This window comes from Melospiza melodia, chromosome 18, assembly GCF_035770615.1.
Source record: "Melospiza melodia melodia isolate bMelMel2 chromosome 18, bMelMel2.pri, whole genome shotgun sequence".
NCBI classification, from domain to species: Eukaryota; Metazoa; Chordata; class Aves; order Passeriformes; family Passerellidae; genus Melospiza; species Melospiza melodia.
In genome coordinates, this window is record NC_086211.1 from 12,660,546 (window position 1) to 12,682,626 (window position 22,081).

Consider the following 22,081-nt stretch of genomic DNA (forward strand, 5'->3'; position numbering starts at 1 on the left):
TGACAGGCTTTCTAACCATGATAATGATACAACATGAATTCCATTATTGTTAATGGAAGGAGTTACATTTAACTGTTGTCAGTTTTAGCTCTGCCATGAGTCAATGCCTTCCTAAACATGCTGGTTTATTCTAAGAAGAAACTGCTACATAATCAAATCAGCCCTTGGGAACACAGATGTAAGCACAGCACAAAACCATCATAACTAAATTACCATTTTAGGTGTGTGTTTGCTGTCTTCCTCAGACATTCTGTTCTTTCCTACAGAATAATTTCCTTAACACGGGGAAAATCTGTCTGGGAACAGAAATTTCAAGTATAAACAGAGATTAATCATGAGAGGATTTCCTGAAAAATTCATAGCAGAACTTTCCTTCTTCCCAGGCAATTCCTAAATTTCTTCGAGGAACCTTTTTCAGGGAATTTAGAAACACATTCAGAAGCATAAAGAACACCACAAAAGCAAGTGTACTTTCCTATGTTGACTCATCCTGGCCTTGCAAACAACTCTTATTGGCAGCAAAGTTGTCTCATTCTCCCTCTAGAGCACAGAGCTGCTCCCAGAGCATTCCCAGGGGCCTTAGGCTAAAACTGTGTCCAAGACATGGGGAGCATCAGTGCTGCTCAGGAAATCACAGCAGTGCTTCCCTGCCAGCGGGGGCTTGCAGAAAACCAACAGAAAACCCAGAAAAGGAGGATTAAATTCTCCATTTCAACATCTCTTCCAGCTGCCTGGCAGAGTTAGTATATTCCTCATTTTGATTAAGGAATTCCAAAGGAAAAGCTTTGCCTGCATTTTTATATAACACATATAATAAGGGGATTTTATAAAATATTGTGAGGTATATTGTCACCGTCATATTTTCTGATAAATCCCCTTGCCCAGAATTCTTCTCCTGGGAAGCTGATAAGCCTCAGAGAAAAGGAAAACAATTCTCATCTCATTTGCTTCTCCTGTGTTTTGCTCATGTGGAATGTGTTTGGAGATTGTTTACCCACAGGTTCCATTGGATTCTGCTGGGAGTTGTTTTCACTCTTTGGGCAATCAGGGCCAAGCTGTGTCAGGGCTCTTTCCAGAGTCAGGAGTTTTCATTATTATCTTTATAGCATTCTGAAAGAATCCTTTCTGTATTTTTTAGTATAGTATAGCATTCTTTAATATAATATAGTATTATAAAATAATAAATTAGCCTTGTGAGAACATGGAGCCAGACTCATCATTCCTGCCTTCATCTGGGAACTCTGCAAATGCAAGAAAATATCAATTATATTTTACTCAGGGCTGGGCTGGGTGATTTTTTAGGTGACAGATGTTACCTGACACCCACAGATTGCTGCCTGCTCTCCTTTTCCTTGAAGCCACCAAGCAGCAGCAGCAGTGGGATGAGAGTGGCAGCTGTGAAATCCCAGCTCAGGGCAAGGCCAGTCCCAGCAGGGCTGATGGCCAGGACAGCACAGCCTGCTGGAATTAACTCCAGAGACAGAGGCTGCACAAACACCACAAATACCGAGTGTCCTCCTCACTCAGTATTTCCCCTTCCTAAATTGATTTCATAACATAATAAATCTTCAGAACTGTTTTATATCCCTCTTTGCTTCATTTTTTCCAGGGGTTTGCCTGCTTTTTTTGGTAAACTGTTGCACACACAGCAGCACTTTCATTAAATTGTCCATTAAAAACCTCATTTTGCAGGATTTCTCCACAAAGATATCTAAATATCTAACTTCTCTCAATGTTAATGGGATTGAGGCACTACAATAAAATCATGGATCTCAGCTGTAATTTTAATATATATATAAATGAAAACTTGGATTATTTTTTACCCTAAGAGGATATATAATTTAGAAGTCATTTAGAGTTTGGGAGTTTCTAAAGGACATAAATTCACCAAGCCCACAGAAAATTTAATATCTCTTCAGTGAGCCTTGCAAAGATTTTTTGAAGTTTCCATCTAAAATATCTTTTTCTACTTTGTTTTAATACTATGTTCAAAAGCAATTGATTTAGTGTGTAGATATAGCTTTGCCTGAATATACATTAATAAAATGTAACTATTCTTATTCAAGACACCAAGCATAAAGAACTTGGTAATTTGTACCATCCATCTATTGGCCTTCCCATTCAAATATGTGACATTCTTTACTTATTCCCTTGTTTATTCCGTGTGGATTTTTGCAAAACATATAAATAATAAATATAAAAAATTTTAAGGGATACATGGAGTTTGGACTATGCTGCCATCTACACATTAGCATTGGGCATTAAAAAAGGGTCAGCACTTGATCTCTACCTTATATTCTTCATGTAGAGAGGAACAAATTGCAGTTCTTGGGTTGTGCCCCAGAGCAGTTTCCCTGTGGGTGATGTTCTCAGAACACCTCAGCTGCCACCCTGTGCCACTGGACATTCCCCACCCAGCACGGGCAGCACAGCCAGGACAGTCTGAGTGCACTGGGAGCCTCCAGCCCACTGCAGCTTGGGCTGCAATGTCCTAATCTGGCCCTGGAACTCTGGTATTACCAATCTCTCCAAAGAATTCTGTTGGCTATGGCAGAGTTCCCTGACCCAAACATCCCCCACAGCCTCAGAGTCTTCCCTGGGCTCTGGTGGAAAACTTTTCCCTCCCATCCCCACTGTTCTGTGGCTTGTTAACACAAGACTCCTCTCCCACATTGTCCTTTTGGAAAGAGATTGAATTGCCTAAAAAATGCACAGTTTGTTTGTTCTGCCCTGTTTAATGTATTTTCTAGGCAGGCACTTGAAGGCATCTCAGGGAGGGGCCACCCCTGCTGAAGCACCTGCATCCCACCATCCCACATCCTGAGCAACAGGAAAGCACAGGGGGACAAGGAATTGTGGCAAAAACTCCTGCAACCAGAGGGGCAGAACCAGGATAATTCAAAATCCCTGTCCTTCCTGCTGAAAGGTGCAGGGGGAACCTCTGCTAACATCCATGGAGAACTAAACTGCTCAGGAGCAGCTTTAGGATGATGGCAAGAATGCAGCAGCCCCAGCATTTCCTTAGTGCAGAGGTTTATTCCTTCCCTCTGTAAATACCACAGCAAAAATTTCCAAACAATAATGCCCACCCAGATCCCTCAAGAGCAGACCAAAGTTCAGATCTGAAGAGTTTCACATGCACTGCCCTGGAATAATTCTCTTTCACAGAGCATCTGTAGATTGATCTGGCCCACAAAAATCCTGTGCTGGTGCCTTGAACAAATAATGAGGTTTTCTCTGGTATCACAGCCCCTGAGCACTGACAGGTTTTCCTCCTCCTTCCCTCCCCAGCTCTCCTGAGGTCCCCTCCTCTAGAGAACAGGACATTAGTATGCACCAACTGTGTCTTTGGAAAGGTTTAATCTCCCCTAGCAATTACCAACAGCAGAGTTTCATTACAGGTACAGTCTGATAAATATTGCAGAGCTCTCCCAGCTGTTTGTGGCTCAGTTTTAATCCAGGCACACCTGATGGGAGTGGGCACACTCTGGTCCCCCTGCCTGTGTCCCTGCAAGGGCAGCTCCAGAGGCAGCACCTTGGACAGAGGGACACCGGGACAGACAGACTGCTGGAACATGCTCCAAAAAACAACTTATAAAGGGAGACAGGTCTCAACGTTCAACTAACCAGGAGAACACAACGGGTGGAACACAAGGCAGGGAATAAAAGGCAGGAAAACTGCTTGGGACAGGAGGGGTTAACAACTGGGTGTGGGAGGAAGGGGTTTGACACTTGGCAGGGAAGTAGCCAAGGAACAAACAGATAAACCGACACCTGGCTCAATTAAATAACAAAGGCAGGTCTGTGTCACTCTAAAACAGGGGGAGAAAAAACCCAAAAGGACTACCAAACCACAAATCAAACAATAATCATGGCAAATAAAAAACACAACACAACACTCTGGGTCTGCTGCCATGGACTCAGAGCCACCAGGGGATGTCTTGGCACCTGCCAGAGCTTCTGATCAACCTAAGGGTGCATCAGTACAGGTTACAATCCTAAATTCCCACTGATTTTAAATGGATTTTAAAGCCTGACTTTTTAAGATTTTCTAACCCTTCTGATGTCTACATTCTTGTAATGAACTTTTACACACACTTTCTGTAAATAACTTATTGGTTTACATTCTTTTATGGAAGAGGAGAAATGTGATCACTGTTGGTTTGTCCAGTGTCATTGGAGAGGTGGCACTGTAACCCTCCAATCCACTGTCACTTTTGGAAATCTATAAATGTTGGAGTCAGAAATTAAACTTCCCTCTTTTTTTACCTTGGAGAGCTGCATGTGCAGCTGAGAAATACTTGCAGTAATTTTATACTAATGTGTAAAAAAACTTCAAAGCAGAACGAAGACATATTTTCATATAAACCTGTAAAAATCCCCTTAACAAAACCTGTATTTCTACACTGCAGAAACTGTGGGATAGGATGGAAATGCTACCCCTGGCACAAAACCCCAGGTAGAGCTGGGATGAGGAGCAGGCAGTGTTTTGTGACACTGCAATTTGCACTGTGCTGAAGGGAACTCTGAGAAGGAAAAGCACTCTGTGTGTCTCACACATAGAGGCACTAATAGCTCACTCCCACCATGGGGTCTGGGCTCCTATAGTTTTATCATTAAAGATTTTGGTCAGTCAGCTGTGGTGGTAATTATCACATAAATTAACTGAGAGACAGGAAAACCAGAACCTAAGACTAAAAAAAAAAATAAAAAAATCTCATTTCCAGCAACAAAGTACAGGACTTCATTTTCCAGTGATATTTTCAAACCTAACACCAATGATGACCCAAGTTTTTTTTCTGGAATATTGCTTAGGTTACAGAAAGAAAGTCTATTAGTGAGTGCATTTACCCCCTGGTATCCAGCTTTTATCTGCTGACCTGTCAGAGTAAAACAATTTTGAAGATGTATTTTCAGATACAGGTGATTAGCACAGCAAGGAAAGCAGCAGAGTGAAAATTCTTTTTCAGAGAAGTGTTACTGCCAAGGAGTGTGGGTAGAAAGAAGGAAAAGCAAAGAACAAATCAGTGTGGGTACACTGGGCTACAGTGATCACATTGTTTTGGGGGTTGTGGGGATTTTTTGTTTGAGGTTGGTTGGGTTTTTTTAGATAATGTTATTCTATTTTAAAGTACTCCATGCCCTGCTCAGCTCTGCATGGGAATGTTATCTTTTCAATGCATTCAGCTGACAATGCAAATTTCTAAGAGAATCCTAAACCTTGTCTTTAGACAAGTGTTTAAATAAGGGCACCTTGAGATTTCACTGCTCCATTCCATCGCTCCAATACAAGTTCAAATTTTATTTCTGCTGTCCTTGACAGAATAGGGCTAATTTATTTTTTATTTTTTTTTAAGATCTCCAACAGAGAAAGCCTCTCCCTGGCACTAAATGATGTTTGCTGTTAGGAGGTTTGCCGTGCAATTGTTGTCTGGTTTAGGTTATTTTCTGTTCATTTAAATTCCAAGTTCATCCTTCACACAAGGAAAAGACAAAATTCCCTAACTGTTGTGGCACAGATGTTATCTCCATGTATCAACATGAAGGAGCCTGAAATGGTTGGAGATCACACTGGGCAGTGGCTGATAGAACTGAAAGGGCATGACACTTAGCTAATTTAATTATGTCAATCACTACTCCCTGTAAAGTGATATTCTCTGCTCTCCTTTTCCCTTCCTGCTTCTCTGCTGAAGTGTTTAATGATGCTGCAGGAGGAAGCTGAGGCCTGAAGGAGTTACACAAGCCTCTAACACTGTTGTATAATTAACCCTGAGGCTGCTGAGGATGGCCAGGAGCTCTGGACACCAAGCAGGGACACCCAGAGCTGCCCAGGACAGTGCCCGGCCAGCTTTGGCACAGCCCCAGGAGCCCAGAAGGTGCCCGGGTACCCAGCTCTCATTGCTCAGCCCAATCACAGCGGGCAATGCCTCCTGAGCAGGGGGAGCCCCCAGTGCCAGTGGGTGCCCCTTGTGCCCTGCTCCGTCACCAGGCACTGCTGAAAGGCCCTGGCACCCTGCCCCAGGTACTCAGGGACACTGAGCAGGGTCCCCTGAGCCTCTCAGGCTGAACAGAGCTATATCAGCCCTGTCCTGGGCAGCCCAGAGTGGCCCCAAAACTCCAGCGTGGCCTCCCCGGGGCTGAGCAGACAGCAGGGCCCACTCCATGTGCCAGCAGCCCAGCTACCCCTCAGCTCCTCTGCCATAAGGGCACACTGCTGGCTCTTTTCACATGCTGACAGACAGGTTTTCTTTTCCTTTTTCAGTAAGATCACTTGTAGGAGTGATGGGGGTAGGAGAGTGGGAGATCTCTGCAGCCAGGTCAAGGAACTTGTGGTTTATTGCAAAGGGCCTGGGTGCAGGGCCCTGCTGGGAGCTGCCAAACACAGCTCAGAGCAGGCTGAGAGAAGAGAGGGGGAGAGAGGATGAGAGGGTGAGAGAGTAAAAAAAGTAAGAGAGTGAAGTTCCCATTACAATACCATAAATCTTCTTCTGTGCTGAATACTCTCATTCTCACTAACCAATCTAGTACAACATAAAAATCCTACAGCATTTACATACAGCCTATAAGAATCATTAGATTACCATACTCTGTTACATTTTAAACCCTAAAAACTCCTCTTTGGGCCCCTTCTGCCAAGCTGTAGGGTTTGCTCTGACCCTTGGGCCTGTCTGCAAGCAGAGGGTCTTGTTTCATCAAAAGGGGATCACCTTCAGCTGGCCACACCATTGTTTTCCAGTTGTTCAGTAACTGAGGTATCTCAAAGCTTGCCTTCGTTTCAGTCTTGCTTATAGTTTCTATATTCTCAAAATCTCTTGCCAGACAATCATATTTATAAGGCTTTCCTGTTTCATCTTCCCCAACAATCACTGATATTTTTCACTACATTTGTGGTCTCTCCTTAAGTCCACCATCCTCAGCTGTATTTTTTTATTAGTTTTACAGAAGACACCATCCCAGCTGTGGCTGCCCCTGGATCCCTGGCAGAGCCCAAGGCCAGGTCAGACAGGGCATGGAGCAGACTGGGACAGTGGGAGGGGTCCCTGCCATGGCAGGGGCGGGAGCTCTTATAGTCTCTTCTGTAGCCATGATATTTTTTGAAAAATCCTTTACTTAGGATTTTTTCTCCTGAGAAGCTGAGAGGCCGCAGGAACAAAATGTAAACAATGATTATCTGCTGCTGTGGAATGTAACAGGTGCATCTGTGATTGAACTCATGTGGTTGTTTCTAATTAATGGCCAATCACAGTCCAGCTGTCCAGACTGTCTCGGTCAGTCACAAGCCTTTGTTATCATTCTTTTTCTATTCTTAGCTAGCCTTCTGATGAAATCCTTTCTTCTATTCTTTTAGTATAGTTTTAATGTAATATATATCATAAAATAATAAATCAGCCTTCTGAAACATGGAGTCAGATCCTCATCTCTTCCCTCATCCTGGGACCCCTGCAAACACCACCACGGTCTCTTCCAACCCAAACACTTCTGTGACTCTATAATTTCTATAAATCGTGATTCTAGAAACACAACCAAAGTTTACATTCCAATCCTATCCTTCCTTACAAACCCCTGTGAGTGAGGGTTTCTCAGCACCCTCCCAGGAGCACGGGACAGGCACAGAGGGAGGTCTGTAACTGCACCATTGGAAGATTTTGGGATCTGTGCTGGCGCCCCTCCTCTGGTTTTACATGCAAGCCTCCATACTGCTGCTGAATCAGAGGCCTTTAAAGGTTAATAAAGAACAAAACATAGGTTTGGAGGTTATAGAATGAGAATAATTTGTCACTGTCCCCATATCATCACAGAATGATGATACTTGGAGATGTCATATTACAGAATTCTACATAGCAAGAAGAAAGCTGACTAATTGTTAATTCCGCTGCTCCTCTTCCAGGCAAAGGAATTCTTAAATATCTTCCAAATGACAAAAACAACACATTTTTTCTTTTTGGTTTTGCTTGCTTCATGCCCACAGCACTACAGAGATATTCCCTGACAAAAACACCGGATGAGCCAAGGAGATTGGATGGGATGTGAAATAAACCTGTGACATTTGGGAAAGCTTGGCAGGCAAAGAACCCCCCACACAGAAATCAGACCTCCAAAACTTTTAAAAGCAGCAGCAGCCAAAGAGCTGAGATTGGCAAATTGATTCAAGTTTGAATCTAACATCCCATTAGCAATTATCAGCTTTTCTAAGGTTGCTTTCTGTCCTGTCAGTCTCCAGTCCAGACTGGGAGCTGGGAGAAGGCAGTGGGAAATATTTTCTCTTCTACACACAGCAGCAATGGCTTGTGAATAACATGCAGATGTTACAGTGCTTGTTTCACAGGCTGCTGCAATGATTACATGTCATTAACTAAACAAAGAAAAATCTGAAATTGAATAAAAAGGAAAAACCTGGGAAGGAAAAATCTGTCTCCAGACACGTTTCAGTTAGCACAAGCTTAGCCCACTGCCTTTGCAGCTGGGTTTGTTGCAGGCTCCCTCCACATGAATAACACCCATAACAGAACCTGGCACACCAGGACCAAGGATAAGAAAAATGATATCAAGAAAATGATATCACAAAAGTACTGAAAACTCCAGGGAAAATCAGCGTGTCTCTGTCTGGATGAAGGCTCTGACATCCCACACCTCCCATGCAAGGGAAGTGTGAGTGACTCCTAAAAGACTCAATCTTCAAACTGTAGATCTGCAAGAATAAACCCCCCAAGAACCAGGATTTACTGAAGACCTGCAAAAATCTTTGTGTGCTGCCTATTTATGCCCTACTAGCTCCAATCATGATGACTCCAAAAATATCATTTGTACTAAATAAAATATTTTTTGTACTAAAGGACAGAGGAATCACTTTCAATATGAAAATGTGTTTTAAAGGCTCATTGTGTACAGGGCATTTGCACACTGACAATCTCGAGTGGCACTTTAGAGAGAGTTCTCAGGCAGCTGATGTACTTTACCCTGGAGTACTTCCACCATTGGTTTGATATATTTGTTTATGCATTTTATAAAAACTCTTAGTTCAATAAATGCTGCAAGATCAAATAGCATGCTTTTGAATTATGCAAAATCCTATTATACATATTGTAAATAAACTCCATGAAACATTCATCAACTTCAGAATGGTTTCTGTGCAGTGCTTTCTCTTTTGTATATTTTGAGCATTACAATTTGGTTGTAGGTTAAACTTTTCCAGAAAGGAAACTACTTTGGTATCAAGACACATGCAACTCTCTCAAGTGAAATACCATTTAAATTACCTTTTATGCCAAAGCATGAGCAATGTAAAGCCACTGAAATGAGAAATGAAGTACAAATCAGCACATCTATCTCAGTATGTTTAACACCATTGAATTGTTAACACTAGACCTGAGAAACTCCTGATATTATTGGCATTTTAATTCCTCTCTGATATCCCTACAGCAGAAAATTCAGCTTAAAAAATCCTTAGGTAATAAGCTATTGGCTTCTCTGGGTCTGGATTGAAGCTACTTAAGATGGTATTTCATGTTTGGACTCAGGTGTTTATTATTTCTTACCAGTAAAACAGTCTCACTGCTGTGAGTTCACAGCTTTTCATTAGAAGGCACAAAATGGCCAACAATCTCTTGGTACAAGGTCTTTTAAGACTAAACTATCCAATTAAGAACTGACACCTATCTACAACATACTAAAAATCCTAAAACTTAAATTTCTCACCAAGTGAAGCACCTGCACTACTCTCTATAATCTATTTCACATTTTTGTGGATTCCTGTCTATCTTGAAGTCTAAGAAACTTTTTCCATGAATAAAAGTCTAAGTCAGTGCTGCCCTGGGGGTCAGGGCACCCCAGAGCAAACAGAGAAATATTCCCAGTGCCCTGGGTTTCCACAATAACCCAAAAAGAAGCATGGGAAAGTAAATGTACTCACACCACATAAATCTTGTACTCTAAATATAATAGAGGATGAATTCTAATGGGTGGTAAACACAGGAGATGATTTTTAACATGAGATTTATGTCAATGAGGAGAAACCTTCAGTCAAAGTGCAGGAAGCTTTGCTTCTGTTTGGCTTCTGGGGCTCTTTTTTGTCTCTTTTTGAACACTCAGGGCAAAGGACTCCCCTTTACCCCATGTTCAGAGGATCTTCCAGGCTGCAATCACTTAAAATAGAAGCAGGATGAAATTGCATAAAGTCTTGCAGATATCAAAAGTTCCACAATTCATAATGAAAGAGAAAAGGGGATTTATCAGCAAACTGTGAAGTCACAGACACTAAAAGAAAATTTAATTCTAAATTTCCTCTTCTGTTATATAGTACAGGCTTCCTGCAATCAGAAGGAACTGTTTTCACCAGTTTTACATTGATATTGAGGAAAAACCTCAACAATAACCCAAAACAACACACAAAACAACTGGTTTTCCTTATTTTAGGAGCTAATTAGGGAAAAATTAGGCATGAAGACAGATTCTTGCACACAAATATGAGGAGATGCCTGTAACCCTTATTTTCTTCTTGCAGACAGACTTAATTACAAACACATCAAACCTCAGAAAAAAGGTTTTAAATATAACTTCCACATTATTATATTTTCTATATTTATGCAAGTACTTTGGCTATAAAAAGGAAATTATTTTAATCAAGGTATTAATGAGAAAACTTGACATTCAAATTAGCTGTTATTCAACTTCATTTGACAAGTATTTTTTAAGGAAGTTAATTTAGTTTCCTTCTCTCTCTTTTATTTTCCTCCCCCACTAACTCATAACAAGAAGAGTTATTTTACCTTATGGGCCCTGATTTTCCACTGAAGGGCAGCAGAGCAGCCCAACCTCAGTGAGCTGGTGCTGCTGAGCCAAGCCAGCCCATCTGTGGGCACTTTCAGCACTCCCAGATGCACCAAGAGCCACTGGCAGAGCTCATCTAGCACAGGCTCAGAGTTCACTTCAGACACATGTTCTGGCAAAGCAGGAGAGGTAAAATAAAAAAAAAAAAAACTTAAATCCAATTAAAATATCACATCTATCTATCCATCCAGCCATCCAACGTCACCTCTGTCTTTCTTTCTATCTATCTAATAGATAGATATTCCTTATCTATCTATCCATTCATCCATCCAATATCACCTCTGTCTATATATCTATCTATCCGTCCCTCCCTCATATCCATTTATCCATTCATCATCCATCACAGAATCACAGAAATTCAAGGCTGGAAGAGACCTGTAAGATCATCAAGTCCAACCCATGTTCTAACAATTCAATTAGATCATGGCAGCAAGTGCCACATCCAGTCTTTTTTTATAACTCTTCGAGGGATGATGATTCCACCACCTCACTGGGTAGATGATTCCAGTATCTGACCACTCTTTCTGTAAAATACTTTCTTCTAAATTCTAACTTGCATCTCCCTTGACGCCATCCATCATCTATCCATCCATCCCCCATCATCCATCTATCTATCCATCCCTCATTCATCCCTGTCCCCCATCCACATCCATCCATCATCCCTACCTCCCTCCACTCATCCATCCATCCCCCATCCATCCCTCATCCATCTGTGTGTCCATCCATCCATCCATTCGTGTGTCCGTCCATCCATCCCTCCCTCATCCATCCATCGTCCCTCCATCCATCCCTGTCCATCCATTCATCCTTCCCTCATCCATCCCTTCATCCATCATCCCTCCATTCCTCCATCCAGCATCCCTCCATCCACCAATCCACATCCATCCATCCATCCATCCACATCCATCCCCAATCTCTCCATCCTCCATCAATCCCCTCCATCCATCAGTCCCTCCATCCATCCATCAATCCCTCCATCCACCCCTCCACCTCAGGGAGCAGCACTTTGCCCTCCCTGCCACACTGAGAAACGTCATCCCGAGTGTTTTTCTGCAATAATCCCTCGCATTTCTCCCCTTTCCCTCCCTGCTCCCATGAGTCACTCCCTCGCTATCCCACCTCACTTATTTATTTGGTTAGTTGCTTGCTAACTGCAGCTTATTTGCACTTAAAATAGTCATTATCTTCCAGCATATCTAAATAATTAGGCTAATGACAGCAGGTTTATTTCTGTTGATTCAATAATGCATCACAGATAATATCACCATCCCAAGTCTGCTCATTTAGGAGTCATTAATAAGGCCTTCCACCAAATGGCAGAGTTGGCTGCATTCAAATAGAATAATGAGGATGCAGTTAGCTTTGTTTCATTTGCTCCTGAATTCTTATGTAAATGGGGTTTTTCTCCAGTGTTTCTCCATTATATAAACACCCAAATTTACTCCAAAAAAGAATGAAAAATCGCCTTTTCTGTGTTCAGCTGAACTTAGGAATGCTGGAAAACAGCAGCAAATAAATACTGTGGCCTGTACCATATTCTTATACTAATGATATTTATTATTGATCATATAATTATATTAATTATGTCCATAAAACAGTGTCAGTCCACTCTAGGTCACAACTACTCTGGGTTGAAGAACACACAAAAGGTTGATTAAGGCTGAAGATTAAAAAGAAAATCTCATCCCCACACAGACACCAAACTGACCACTCCTTGATCTTTGGCTGAGAAAACACTTAAATTACAAGACCATTAAAAACACACATTAAAATAACTGAAAGGGTTGTCTGACTATAATGAATTTTAATGGTTTTCCCAGTCTTGGACTTATGAAATCATGAAACTATCCCCAGAGGCTGCAGGAACACAGAAGGGGACCTACAAAACGTCCCATGTTTGCTCCTGGGGGCACTTCAAACACTTGGTTTGAAGGCATTTCCCTTCAAAAAAAGGAGGATTGGGTAGCTAAGTATCAAAGCTGAGTGCAACTGCATCCCATATTACAGGGCCCTGAGATGAGGTGTACCTGAAAGCCAAGGACTGATTTTCTCCCTAAACAGATCAATAAAACATTTTGGAATCTAAAATTATGTGATCGGAATCAATTCAATAGAAAATGGCTTTCAAGAAAACTACTGCCACTTTAAAAGATTTAAATAGTATTCTTTCATCATAATTCAACAAATACATTTTTTAAAGCCAGTGAATAACATAAATGCTGATTCCTGTCTTTAAATTTCCCATTATGTATTTCTAGATACACAATTTTTGTACACAAAAAAACCATAACCGAGAGCCACACACCAGATCCATAAATACATTTCTAATGCCACACATCAGAGGAGCTGGTTTAACTGGATTGTGTCAGCTAAATCCCCTGTCCTACAACAATCACCTTTAGATGTTCATGAAAGAATACAAGCACCAGTGTCCCCACAGTAATCTGCCAGGAGGGATATCCTGCATTTTGTTCTGTAGGAAATACCATACATTTATTTAGGTAATTATTCTTAACTTGCGTTTATTTTTTGCATCTGAACCAGTGGAAAAGCTGTTGAATAGCACAGAAAGAGCCATGCTTTTCATCAGTCTGACTCCATAATCCCTGTCTTATGAATCACGTCACTAGAACATCAATATTCAAATCAATACTAATAATGATTGCAATCTATCCTTTCTCCATTTCACTCCCCCGTCCCTCATTTCCCAAGGGAAAGGCTGTACCATGCATTCCCTGTCTGCCCTGCACAGCAGCTCCTCCTCCCCTCTGATCATCCCTCCACCTTCCCTGGACCACACCTCTGCGTGGAAACCAAACTTTGTGCTCAGCAGCACATGTGAAACCAGCTCCAGCAGAAACAGGGCTGTATTTTCTGTGTGCAATGCCTTCTCTCAAAGTTGCTAAATATTCAATTTGCTTTTTCTGACAGCTGTCAAGCATGGAACTAATGCTGCTGAGAACTCCATCTGATGTTTCCCAAAAAACCCTTCTGAGCAATAATAAGCCATGCACGCCCTCATCAAGGAAAGATTTCCATCTATTATCAAATTCTCTGAGTGAATTTTATTCTGGCACTTAATCCTTCAGCTTTCTGCACTTTCCCTGTCACTTTTAGTTCTGCCTGCTTGGAACAATCCTGTCTCAACAGAAATATTATTTTGTCCCTTTTACAAAGCGAACACTGTAGATTCCCATGCACTTCCGTCCATCAATCCCCTTCACTGTAAAAATCCAATTTTTTGAAAAAAAAAATTAAAAATCAATTAAAAAATCAAAAATCAATAAAAATTACAAATTAATAAAAAACAAATTCATTCCAGTGGAATTCTGGCAGATCCAGTGGATTCACTACACTTGAGCCCTGTGGTTCATGGATGTGCCCCTAAAATCTCCCTTTCACTTGTCTCTGTGCTGAGACAGAGATCCCAATCTCCAGTCCCCATTACCCAAGTGTGTCTGAGGCTGCTGCTCTCCTCTGGCTCTGGCTGCATTTCCCCCTGCCCTCCTTGTCCTCCCAGTGAATCCCTCTCCTCTTTCCTCAGCATAACCCATATCTGCTATCTGTCCTTTTATCAGCAATGGCTCTATCTGCCACAGGGCTGGGAGATCTTGATTCCACTCTTTGTGATTTCTTGAATAACTGGGTCACCAAGTGGGTTTTGCCTTCCAGTCCAACCCTCCTGCAGTGCTTCCACTGATATTGCAGTTTAAGCAGATAATCCCCCTCCCTAAAGAACAGATCTTTTTATGAGAACCTTCCCAGCTTTGCTGCAGAGAACATTAGTCCTTGGAATTTTGGAATTGGGCTTATTTTCAGGTTAGAATATTCTCATACGGCCTTTTCATACATTTTAGGGCTTTTATTCCTTCCATCCTGCACTATTAGCAATGAAAGAATGATGTTGTTTTTCTCCCCTCTGTTCCTTTAGCACAGAGAGCCCATAAAGGAAGGCACAAAATCTCCCCCTGGAATGCAGCATGAATCCAGGCAGGACTTCATTCCCACATCTGAGGGAAGCAGGAGAAACATCCCACAAGGGGGAGGAGTGGGATGGAGCAGAAAGAAGAGGAAGAGGAGTGTGTGTGGAAGAGTGAAGAAGTCTCCAGAGTGCAGCAAAACAGTGCTTGGGATAATCTCCCCACTTTGAACACTAAAAAGGTCTCCCAAGAAACCAGAGAGGCAGAGTTTGGATACCAGGAAGGAGCAGTAGTGAGGGGGATATTTACAAGGATCTGCATTTGGGACTAGTGTTCTGGAAGAAATAATTTATTGACATCTGGAGACAGAGCCACAGTCAATTTAAATATGGGCCATTTTCTTTAAGATTATGAATCACGAAAAAGTTGTCTCCTATTACATCAAAGAGTCTTTCAGGGAAAACTGGATGATGATACAAATACCCCTGAACCTACTGAGGATCAGCCTATTCCATTTAACTGCACATCAGTTGGTACAAAATGTTTTCAGCATTTCAACAAGTGAGCTTCAGAGCTGCTTTAAAAGTACTCTCTGCAGAATGCTCCTACTCTCTCCCTCTGGTACCCAACAAAGCTGAAGAAAAGCCAACTCTAATGTTATTCATCAAGTTATGCAAATGCAGGTTTCCTGTGTAGTTAAACATCAGGTCTAAACAAGAAATTTCTTTATCCACAACTTGTCCAACACAGAGTGTGCTGTTCTGAGCATACCTGTAGCTTTTAAATCTAAATATCCTCCTGAACACATTCCTTAGACAAACATTCCTGAGTCAGTCACAAGAGCTTGTACTGAGCTGCCATAGAATCACTTGTGTACTACCTGCTTTCATTAATTGTAGTGGGTTTATTGTTTTCTTAGCTCCCATCAATGTTTTATTTCTCCAGGTGAGTGTTATTTGAAGCCAAATGATTCAAGTATTCAGAATTCCTGCCCTGAACGACAAAGACGTCTCCCTGAAGCTGATTCTGCCCTGATCCATCCAGCTCCCATTGTCAGATCGTCCAACACTTTCAGCAGAATTGATCCCTCAAAGTGTGATCAGGGCACACAGGGCAGGGGAGCCCAGTCCCAGAGATGGCCTTCTGCCACTGCATCATTTCCCCCCTACTTTGGATTGAATCCTCTGCATATTTTGCCATTTACACAAGATTTTTGCACGATTCCATTTCGCATTTTTGCTGCTAGGTTTCATCCATGGTGCTCCTGCCTCCTGTATGCTTTTATTTACAGCTCCCTGTTGCACTAATAGTGACCAAGGTGCAAAAAAGCTTGTCAGACAAAACCAGGCCTATTGCCTGCAGGAAAAAACTTGGAACCAGAAAATACAAATATTTGGGAACCATAACTCATGCTGAAATTTACTTTTGGGTTTCAAGGAATCTGAGTGGCAAAGAAATTGATTTGTTCTTCAATATCCTAACCTGGCTTACACAAAAGACAGAAAACCATCTTAAATTATTTTGTCTCTGCAACTTCTATTACTTGTAGGCTGTGTGGATCTAAAAATCAATAGCACACAACATCTTGGTCTTGATAAAAACATAATTTGTGAAGGATTTCAGATCAATTTTTTTCTCAGTGTAGGCCCAATATATATATATATTTTATAACTGTGTCATTTAGCTGTGTAAACTATCCTTCAAGATAAGGGAAAAAAACACCACAAAAACAAACTCTCCAACAAATAAAACCACTCTGCCAAAGTGGTTCTCTTCTCTTTTCTAGGTGTGCTCATGAAAGTTCCTCTGGGGTGCAGATGAGGAAAGCAGAAACTTCACAGTGAAGAAAACCAGGAATATTATAGGTGTGGCAGGGTTAATTTTCATCACAGAAATGCAGATACAGCCCATGTGGGGCTGTATTTTGGATTTTTTGACTAAAGCAGTGCTGATAAGGGTGTTATTGCTATTGCCAGGCTGTGGCTGAGCAGTGCTTGCATCAGGATTGTCTTCATTATTTTTCTCTCTTCTTTTTCCTCATTCTCCCTCCTCAACCAGTGAGCTAGGGCTGCACAAGAATTTAGGATTTAGGAGCACACACAGCCCTCCCTCTGTCACAGACATATTTTAAAAATCCTTTTGCTAGGATTTTTTTCCCCTGAGAAGCTGATAAGCCTCAAAGGAAAGGAAAAACAATAATTATCTGCAACTGTGGAATGCAACAGGTGCGTCTGTGATTGGTCCATGTTGGCTGTTCCTAATTAATGGCCAATCACAGTCAGCTGGCTCAGATTCTCTGGTCAATCATAGTATTTTAGTATCATTTCATTCTTTTCCTTTCTAGCCTTCTGATGAAATCCTTTCTATTATTTTAGTATCGTTTTAATACATCATTTTCTTTTAATATAATATATATCATAAAATAATAGTTCAGCCTTCTGAAACATGGAGTCAAGATTCTCATCTCTGCCCTCATCCTGGGACCCCTGTTAACAGCACCACACTCCCTCTGCACACAGAGCCAAGGACTCTGCTTTTGGACCCACCCGCCCAAACCTGCCCTGATTAGTCTGCAATGGGTTTTGGTCACAGACAAGCTGCTCTCCTTAATGCATTAACAGGTGGAAACATATTTCAATAGCATAAAAGATAAAGGCTTAACTCCTTGGTAAGAAATCCCACACTGCTGAACGCCAGTGGTAAGTTCTAGAATGGTCCACAGTGCAGTGAGCTCCTAGGAAGGCCCACAGTCAGAGCAGTTCCAGGAGGTAACCTCAGTATCTGATATTAAAAACTCCTGAAGGAAAAGTAAATGCTGCCAGATACAAATCCACTTTGACAAACCCATGTTGTTTCACCTATTTAAGTTTCTCAAACGATGCAGCATGAGGATAAAATTTTCATTTTATATCAACAGATTTTTCTTACTCCCCAGAGCTCTCCTTCCTCCCTGCATTTTCCAACTGCCACCTCATATCCAAAATTTAAAGACTTATCAGTTATATGATTTCTAACACATCTTGCAGGACAAATAAAAATTCCCACAAAAGCTGTTGTCTATTGGTTGTGCTTGTGCTACACAGGAATTACACCACAACACAGACTTGTGATTTAGTAACTAACCTCAAATGTACTGGGGGGACAAAAGAGAAATGAAATTTCCCTCACCTCTAAATTCCTGCAATCCAATGCTCCTGTTCATTTCCATGAGCAGTAAAGACGTTCCCCCACTGGGAGAGGACCAGGTGGTGCCCAGGGATGCTCAGATCAGGATAAAGAGATATTTCTAGGGCATTAGATGGGCTCTGAGTGCTCTGTGTGCAGGGACAGGGATTCCCCACTGACCACAGCACTGAGAGACCTCACTGTGACCCCTGAGTGCCCACACTCAGTGGTTTTTTTTTTCCAGCAGCACACCCCAAAACCCAGAGCAGCCTGGCCAGGTTTAAAATTTCCTGTACTGAGTACCCAAGTGCCTGCTGTGGCTGCATCTCCACCCTGCATAACCAAAAAAAAAAAAACTTTCAGAAGTCTGTAAGCTCTTCAAAGAAAAGGGGATCGAGTTTATATCTTCATTAAAGGATGGGGACACCCCTGGCATGACCCAGACCATCACCAGGAATGTCATATTTCAATTAGCTCTGCCCTGTGCTGATAGCACTTTGCATATCACACACTTTCCATACACATTTAATAACTGCAGGATTTTCTTAAGGAAAAATTTCAACTTTTATGAGGCAGGAAGGAGCATGAAATTATAAGGTCTTTTTCACTGTCAAATGAAAAAATCATTAAGAATAAAAGTTACTGGATTAGAGGCAGAGCAGAGGAAAGATGGCCCAAGAACGTAGGCAATGATTTGGGATTTGAGAAACATGAATTCAAATCCTAGCTCTGCTACACTCCTTCTCCTGGCACATCACTCAGACTGCTCAATTTTCTGGCTTCTCCTTCTGTAATAAAGAGATAATAGCACATACTAATCTCACAGGAATATTGGGGCTTGATAGCTCTTAAATGCCACGGAGCTGTGGAAATGAACTTGATCAAAACCCTCTTAAAGCTGCAATCTGGAGAACATCCAGAGTGCAAACAATTGCCAGTGAAATTATTTTGGGTGTTTACATGCATGTGGAAATTGTCATAAAGCCTGAGTAAGAAAATGTCTTTGTGATGTTCAGAAAACAAGCTGCCATGAACTGTAAATACACAGGCTCAGGCCAGGCTGTATTTAACCCCTAAGGCTTTTATTTGGTTAACTCAAAACACCTCTTGGAAAGATGGAAAATTTAGAAAAGAATCCATCAGAAAGAAATAGGGACTGAATTGTTAAAAGGGAAGAAGGAGAAATCAGGAAATTGTCGCAATATTTCTTTCCATGTACATTTGTGTACAACCAAGGGAATTTACAATGCTAATTTTAGTTACAGAGTTGTAATTTGTGATAATCTACAGCGATATTTCTAAAAACCCCCTTGTGTTAGGAGTCTGCCTCTTCTTTTCAAGATGCCCTATTCAATTTCAGTGGCCCTTATGCTCCTGAATCTGCTTTGAGAGAGTAGCTTGAGCTGCCCCAATAAATACAGAAATCACCTGCAGCAGTGATAAAACACAATCTAAACAAGGACAGCTCCTTTATTTCTGTAGGAAGATCATGGTTTCAGTGAGCTGAGCAGCAGAATCCCCTGTAAATCACAGGCAGACCGCTGATACTCTGGTTTGTAGCCCTTTTACCATTTAGGAAATGAGAAATTATAGCAGTGGTTTAACAGTGACTCCTATAAACCTGCTCCCACATAACTGCTCCTTCATCCAAAAAAATGGTGATTTTACTCATAAAAACTTCACATTAATGACAGCAAGGAAAAAAATCCCACAACATTTTCTTCCCCTCTGGTAAATGAAACCTTGGAACATGCAGATTTTAAATACCCCAAGTCCACCAAATTAAACAAAAGTATATTTCGCTCCCTAAACAGGAAAGCACATATCTAGTGAAACATATCTAATGGAAAAGCAATATTACAAACAGCCACCTAACACTGAATTACCTCACAGCAGCACTAGGAAAAGGAAAAAAAAAGATAAATCCAGCACAGGTCAGGCTCAGCTACCCTAGTTAAGCTTTTTCTGAAGCAAAAATATCCATGAGAATATTCTCTGCTCATCATTAGGAGTGGGGAAATGCCTCGCTGCTCCTGGCCCTTAATGAATTCCTGCAATAACTGTTGAAGATATCTGAAGATATTGCAAAACAACAATGAATAACATGACAGTGGAGCACATCCTAACAACTAAACAGTTCCCCATCCTAGCTGAGATAAAGTAATGGAGCAGAACTTACTGCATCATTTATGTTGTCTAACCATTCTTCATCCCTTTTTTACTGTAATTTGCACATATCAGTAATTCAAAGTGCTGCAATTGAAAAAATATTCAACTCTCTAGACTAATACTCTCATTCAGACTGCATCAGAATTGAGAGAGATGGATAAAAAAGAATGCCATCATTAATTTTTTCTATATTTTTTAGGATAAAGATATAATATTGGTTTCTTTCTAAGAGAATTGTGGCATTTTATAATAGGCCTCTTTCACAATTTTTTTTTCACATCTCTCAGGTAGAAATCCCTAGATCACACTAAACTACTCAGACTCCTCCATGGCATGCTATGATGTTTTGGAAAATAGAGTTATTATTTTAACAAATTTTCACTATGTGTTTAATGAGGGGGAAAAAAGGACTCATAATGCCCTCTACTATTTTCAATGCAATTACAGCTATTTCTCTTTTATTATGTTCTGCGTGTTTACAATTCCAAGGAAAACACAGCTCACTCTAAAATTAGAGAAAAGGGGTTTAAATGTCTTTTATTTCCCCTGGCTTTATAAGCCCTTCCTGCAGGCGCCTCTGCAAGGTAAGACTGGAGAGCAAAAGCCTTTTAATATAAATATTTTTACATCCAGCAGGGTTTAAAACATGGATAACCATGGCAGAGCTTCCAAAGGATGAAGCTGTCAAATTAACATGAAGCAGCACCCCTGGCTCAGCCTTTCTCTGCCACTTTAAAATCTCCTAGTCAGGGAAAGGTGTTACTAATAAACAAGATCACTTAATTACAGTATGTTTATCAAATTATGGAACAGCTGTTGCTGCATGCACAACCTGAAGAAGAAGAAGAAAAAAAAACCAACAGAATGGGCAAGAATTGTAGAAACTTTCTGCCAAGCACCAAAACACTTCTGATTTCTTTTCTTTTTTTCTGCTCCAGACCCCCTGCCAGTCACTATTTGTCCTTGATTTCCCACTGTTTATTTGGAACAATTCTATCTCCCCTGCCTGTCATGTTTATTTTCAGTGGTTTTCTGGAGCTGTGTTGTATTGCTTTGTTTACTGGTTTGCTCAATGCACTGCAGCTTTGCTGGAGTACTGGAGGCATCACTGCACCATTAACAGCAGGTCAAGCACCCAAATCCATAGGCTGGGAAACTGAATTTTAAAATCGAGGATTTCTCTAGTTCAGACTAGACTTACCTCAACATATTTCTCTATCAAAATGAAACAGGAAAACAACTACAAATCAACTATAGCTAGGAACTGAAATGAAATTCAACCCAAGGAATACAAAATTCCATTATTACAAGAGATTTTGAGAGGGAGCAGCTATTCATTTGAACGCATGCACTTCCAACACCCTGACACCCGTGTGCTGGGGTGGAATTTGTGGTTTGCAGTGCCTTTTTGCAGGCAGGGAAGGGGACAGAGCGTTCCAGCCGTGCGGTGGCTGTGCCCCGTGCCCCGGGAGCGAGGAGGGCATCCCGCCCAGGCAGATGGAGCTGCCAGGAGCCAGCTCCCATCCAGAGCTGTTTCCAGGCAACACCCGGGGCTGGGGCTGAGCCTGCTGACACAGGGACCCCTCAGCTGATGGAGAGTCCTGCTGCTGCCTTATGGAAAATAATCAGCACACGATGCACCAGCAGGTTTGGGAGCGTTAAACCTTCCTCAGGTTCCAGACGAGCGTTTTCTCCTTCTCTCTTCTTGCAGCTCCCCAAACCTCTGCTTCAGTTCGTTGAGGGGAAAATGAATATCTTTTCCTGGAAGCTGAATTTATAGCTACTGAGGCACTGTGTTCACAGCCAAATTAATGTGAGCTTCCTCCAAACATGCTGTGATTATCTCAGGGACTGCTGTCTCCCCTGGGCTGGAAACCCCAACCTCCTTCGTGCAATTTCTTACCAGAATTTTTCTAACAAAAGCTGTCAATTGCATCAAATTCTGCTAAGGGCTGTAAGGTTATTCTGTGCTAGAAAATACTGTTCGTGACAGAGGAAAA

General features: G+C 41.5%; 1 protein-coding gene across 7 annotated transcripts in view; it reads right to left on the minus strand.

The window, feature by feature from the left end:
- RBFOX1 (RNA binding fox-1 homolog 1) overlaps nucleotides 1-22,081 on the minus strand; it is a 1,162,974-nt gene that overhangs the window by 642,156 nt on the left and 498,737 nt on the right. The gene's annotated exons all lie outside the window — the stretch shown is intronic.